At 54.9% G+C, this 6000-nt stretch overlaps 1 protein-coding gene across 2 annotated transcripts in view; it reads right to left on the reverse strand.

Moving 5' to 3' along the window:
- USP53 (ubiquitin specific peptidase 53) overlaps positions 1-1194 on the reverse strand; it is a 35924-nt gene extending 34730 nt beyond the window's left edge. For both annotated transcript variants that reach the window (XM_054563590.1, XM_054563584.1), the window contains exon 1: positions 988-1194. The gene's annotated coding sequence lies outside the window, so the exon portion shown is untranslated. The remainder of the gene's footprint in view (positions 1-987) is intronic.
- Positions 1195-6000: the final 4806 nt, after the last annotated feature.

Raw genomic sequence — 6000 nt, forward strand, 5'->3', positions numbered from 1 at the left:
AGTCACAGACAACTTTTGCAAAGTAAGTTTTGTTTGTTTAACTTGTCTTTAACAGGAGGAAGGATCTTTGTCTAGACCATCATCATGGAACTTCAGAGGAAAAAACAAAACCAAACTAACAAGTATCAATGCAGCCAAAAGTTCATTTCAATCAGAACGTTGTGTAAGCATGACTACTCCTTTTAAATACTGAGAATTAGCAAAGCTTTTCTTTAGAAACCAGAGCTAAAAGTGAATCACAGCCTCATCACAAAGAACTTCCTAAATTTACTCTTAAACATCCCTCAGAAAACGGCCTTGAAAATTCATTAAAAAAAAAAAAAAGGAGACCTATTTTTCCCCCCGAGATAAAGCAACATTTGGCAAAACCTGCTGTGTGACACAGAGCCTCGCGGCGCATTTTGCAAGCCTGAATCAGACTGCACTGATAAAGAAAACTTGTAGCGGGATAACAAAATCTCAGACAGCGCTCAGAGTCCAGGCGCCGGGACCCTCCCTACGGTACCTGGGCAGGTACTTCCTGTTCTCCGACGACGTTTGAAACACTTCGGTAAATGTCCCATACGTGAACGTTTAAAAGCTAAACATTAACTTTGTATGTGACTTCTACCACCCAGCAAACACCGGCCCAAACCTTCTCACGGATCCAGACACCTGTCGCCTCCAAAGAGGGCCACAGGGCCCGGCGGACCCCTTTGAGAGCGTGTGCTGGGGGGCCGTGCCTGGGGCACCGGGCAGGCGTCCGCATCCACCGCCCGGAGCGCTCCCGCGGGACTCAGGTCCTCCACGGCCACCCGCCCGCGACCGCCGCAGCGCCACCGCCGCGACCTGGTCCGCGCGGCCCCTCCGGCCCGGCCAAAAACCCGCTTCGGCCCCGGGAGTCGAGGGCGCACGGGGTAGCGGGGCTGGAGCGGGGGTGTCCCGGTCGGGCCCGCTGGGGGCGCAGGTCGCTGGGTGTCCATCCAGGGAGCAATTCCGGAGACGTACCTGCGGTCGACCCTGCCTCTCCCACAGGGCCCCCGCCCGCCGGCCCGGCGCTGCCTCACGCCGTCACCAAGCTGACACGCCGACCGCCGCCACCGTCCCGGAGGCGCGCGGAGAACTGGAGCACTGGCGGCCAGACTCCGCCGCCCAGAGCACGACCCTGCGCACGGAGCATGCGCACACGCCGACACCCCCGGGGCCCGTCCGGGCTGTGACACCTGCGATCAACAGGTCCCGCCGGCCCCGCCCCTCTGGGCCGCGCGCTGGCCCCGCCTCCGCGCGCTGGCCCCGCCCCCACCCTTTCCAGTCAACCCCGCCCCGCCCGGAGTTCCTGGGTCTGGACCTGCCGGGCGGTATTCCCGCGGGGGTTCGATGGGCGCGAGATCCCGCGAGAGCAGGGGCCTGAGCATCTCCCCGAAGGCGGGAGCCGACCGCCGGGTCCCGGGGCAGGGCAAGGTGGCTGGAGGCAGGGCTCCCGGTGCGGCTGCGGGGCGGGGCGCGCTCCTGGGTGCAGGTGATCGTTCCGGGGCCCTCGCCGTTCACTCGGCCTTCTCTAACCGCAGGAAGGCGAGTCCGCCAAGCCCGGGCGTGAGGCCGTGCGGCGGTGCCTGGGAGCAGTGGGTCTCCCTGGCAGCAGACCCTGCAGCTGTCCGTGAGTCGCGACGACCTGTTTGCAGGGATGTGTAGTCCCCACCGGGTTGCTTCGTGACCATTAATAAAATGAAAGCTTTCATAAACGTGTTGACCCAGTTAATGACTGAGTGGTAAGAAACATGTGGCTGCCTCCTTACCGCGCTTCGGACAGGTTTCCAATTACACGCTGCGTGCCGCTTGGGAACTGGGTTAAACCTGCTTTCGTAACAAACTGTTTCTTAGGAATGGTAGTGAAAGAAAAACCCACGGCTGCCTTTAGTATTAGCGATGCCTCGGTAAGTAATAAATAACGTGGTGGGAGCCATTCCAAAGGGGGTGCAGGTAGGCTGTACAGATGGTGACACTGATTTAAGTATTAACTCATAGGTAACTCCAAGGTTATTTGAAGAACTAAGATGGAGAAGCATTTAAGTTGATAGAGCGAATAGTGCTTCGCACTGAATCAACGAGAATTCATTGAGCACTTACTACATTCCCGTTACTGAATTAGGCACCGAAGGAAATTCAGTGAAATTTAAGACATGGTTCCTGCCTTCAAGAGATTTAAAACTTTTGGAAGAGGAGGAGGACAAAAACTCTACATTAAAAATAATAATAATAATAATAATACCATTAACTCCTCTTGGTTCCCCCACTGCCGTTGTCTCCCGGCTCTGGGGCTGCCTGCCTGATGCGTGTTACGTATCCCTCTTCCCTGCTGTGGCCTCTGAGTCCCCAGTGTCTGTGGCTTTGTTGTTTAAAGTCCCTGCTGCCTCCTTGCTCAGTCTCGTCCCCACCAGGGCCCCCCTGGCGGGTGCCCCATGCACCCAGGCCCCCAAACACACAGTCTGTCTTCAGGTTATTAGACCCTTTTAAGCAACAGCATCTTCATTTGGGCTTCACAGAGGCACCTTAAACGGGTCCCACGGGGACACCATTCCCTGCCGTGGACGCTGTGCCTCTTCCCACCCGTCTGAAATGGAACCCATTTTCAGTCCCTACTTCTGAAATCCGCGAGTACCCCTGTATTGCATTTCCTTCCTTCCTCTGCCCTGCTATCAACTTCTGTTGACCCTTATCTCCCTGGGTACCCACACCCGCATCTGTAAATCTCCGCGCTCACTCTCGGCCCGTGAGCGGTCATCACCTCTCCTGACTCACGCCGCCTGCCTTGAACTAACCAGCATCTGAGGGAGGCCAGGCGTGAGCCTCAGCCACAGAGTGCGCGGCTGGGCGGATCTGAAGGCATCGAGAAAGAGACATGGCAGCTTCAAGAGCAGATTTTTTGAATGGGAGTAAACCAGGCTGATGGAGGGGCCATAAGAGGAGGCCTTGGTATGTCCTCAAACAAGATGATTCATTGGGGCCTATGCACAGAAGATCTGTAAAGGAACTGTAGCTATGCAAAAAGAAGAGCTGAACCAGAGGACCCCGGAGAAGTCCTCAGGTCCTGACGGTGACGTGGTCTCCAGAACAACGGAGTCACCGCCTGCCACTCCCTGCCCGCACCCCGCATTCCGACGGCTGGGACGCCCCTCCTCCCGGCTCTGCCCCAGCCTCTCTGGCTGCTGCTCTTCGACCCCCTTTTCCGGTCCAAGCGGTGCTGGGCCCCGGAGCCTGGCCCGGAGCCCCCTCTACCCTCGCAGGTTTAAGTCCCTTTCCCCACAGGAGCCAAGGCAGTCTATTTTGAATATAGACATGTTATCCTCCAACTTAAAATTGTCCGGCGACTTCGCATTTATGTAAAATACAATCCGAACTCTTGCCAGGGCCGCAGACCCCACTCGATCCACCCTCAGCTCCCTAACAGCACCTCGCACTATCCGAAGCTCGGCGCTCTTAATTTCCTACGTCCAGGACAGTGGCTCTCCACTGGGGTGATGTTGTCCTCCAGGGGCATTTGACAAAGGCTAGAAACACTGTCACATTGGGGGTGACACTACTGGTCACGTGTCACTGCTGGTACCCAGTCGGAGAGGCCAGGGTTGTGTTCTAAACGCACTACCGTGGACGGGACCGTCCCCTGCAACAGAATGGACACGGTGCGCCATGTCCGCGGTGCCAAGGTCGGCCTACGGAGCTCCCCCCGGGCTTCCAAGCGGCCGGCCCCTGTTCCCGCTCCACATCCCCGGCTTAACTTCGCCTTCCCAACCGTCTGGAGCCCCCTGCTTACCTCGGACACGCCATCCTGTTGATGCCCCTCATATTTATCACAGCTTGTGGCTGTGGCACTTGTTTGTTTGCTTGCTTGCTCATCGTCTTTCTCACGTTCTGTGAAGAAAATTCCGTGAAGGGCACGTCTCGCTTGATGGTCATTCTGTCTGGCAAGCCCGATACAGTGGCACACGGTAGGAATCCATGGAGTCATTCAGCCCCCGAATTAGCGTCTACAATAGGCCACTGCACGGAAACTTAACAATAAGACCTTGTATTCTTTTTCACTTTTCCTGGAACATTGACTGTGCAGCTCCCCGGAGAGCAGAGTGAGGACACTGGGGAGAAGCAGCCGTGCCCGGCAGCGTCCCTGGAAGGCGGCGGCCCGCGATCCGAGCTCAGGTGCGCGCCACGCCCCTCTGTCCCGTGCAGCTTCTCAGCCAGAGCCGGGAGTGGACCAGGAGTATGGCCAAGTTAGCCGCTGTCTGTTAAATGGTGAAAATCGGTCAGGGAGGGAAGAAGGTAAGGAGCAAAAGTACCCAACAATGAGATAAAAGTATAATATTTTTGATGCTCTTTTAAAAAGTTAGAAAACCTAATTAGTTCATATGCACACATCCTAAAAATGCTCGTAAAAGTGTGCTCAGAAGTGTGGTTAATATACATTTCCTTTCGTTCAACTGAGAAAATACCGATGGTGAACACGTCCTTCCCTGCTTCAGGAACATGTGCAGAGCACACGGCCACAGCGCGGGCACTGCTCCGAGTGGGCGCCTCCCCCTTGGCGGCCACAGTGATTGGTGTGACGCGCCTCGGCCTAAGGAGCACCCTTTCCCAGGGGTTCTCCAATGACAACGGGCAGGAAAGATCCCTGTTTCTCCGACTGCGAAGCTGGGGAGACGTGTGCTCAGGGCTGCCTGTGGCAGTGTCCCTGCCACTGAGCAGCTGGTCTGGAAGAGGAAGGCGAATTTGGGGGAAGAGGAGAGAGGGGTCGCGGCAGGTCCTGTGTCCTCGTATGAAACCGGGGATTCGAGAGTTGTGTTCACTGGGCTCCTCAAAGCTCACAGGGCGGCATGATGCTCTGTAAACAGCAGGAGGTCAAGTTCAACACCCACAGTGTCGCACCAGGCAGCAGGTATTGGTTAACCACGGCAACGGGCTTAACCAGTGGACTCCTTTGTGCTGATGTGCGAGCTGAGGCGATTTCATTGCCCTTCATGTTATTTCACTTGGAAACATTCTAATTTTCTTATCTGTAAAACCAGGACGAGAAATAACACTTATCCCAGATGTCTTTGATTAGGCCCCGGATAAAAGCCGCTGTAAAGTCTGAGGCTGTGTTATTAGGGCCATTAGGGCTGTGCCGGTCGCCACTGCCGTCGGTGATGATGTGCTGCTTTGAGAGCCTGCACGGTGTCTGCCTTCGTGGCGCGTATTTTATTACAATCGCAACGATGCAGGAAGCTCTGGACGTCCCCTGGCCCAGCCTCCCCTCCCCAGAGCATTGTCCCCGCCCCCCGCTCCAGCAGTGGCAGGAGCAGGAGGGATGGAAAACCTGACGCTTCGCCGGGCGGCCTTTTGCTATGTACGATTTCTTGAACTCTTCAGAAATGCTCATGGCGATGAGTTAAATCCACCTCCCAGTAATTTCCACAGACTGGTCTTACTTCTATTCTTCGTACCGTGGAGACCTGTAGTCTCTCTTGCGTAAGACTATTTAACTTTGAAAACATCTCATGTTTTCCAGCTAAAAATACTGTTCTCTCAGTTTTTGAAGGCCTAGAAAATATTAAACTAATCCATTCAACTTCGCCTAATCCTACAAAGGATTTAAAGTGTGGCCTAAGAAACGGAAAGTGAGTGAATTCTCATATACAGTATAAAAGAATGGTCAAATATAAATAAGAAAGCGAATCAGAACCAGGGAAATCAAAATACAAGTAGAACATTAAAACGAGATCAAAAGACCAGATGGATGTAGACACCTGTAGCTTAAAGTTGTTTGGCTCTGATCTGGAATCAGAAGTGCCCCTGCAGGTTAGGTGATCAGTGACAGGAAAGCATGTTTCTGTCAGCACCTGGGACGCGGCTCCCGCCACAGGCCGCATCTCGGGAGGCCGGTATCTGTGCGCCCTCACCAAGGCCTCCTCCGCGGAGCCTGGGACTCGCCGTGCGCTTTTGTTATCAGCTGCGGAAAAAGATGTGGCTGCGAAAATAAAAACAGGTTTT

The sequence above is a fragment of the Pteronotus mesoamericanus genome, unplaced genomic scaffold (genome assembly GCF_021234165.1).
Source record: "Pteronotus mesoamericanus isolate MK-2021 breed Mesoamerican mustached bat unplaced genomic scaffold, CSHL_Meso_final contig_163, whole genome shotgun sequence".
Lineage (NCBI taxonomy): Eukaryota > Metazoa > Chordata > Mammalia > Chiroptera > Mormoopidae > Pteronotus > Pteronotus mesoamericanus.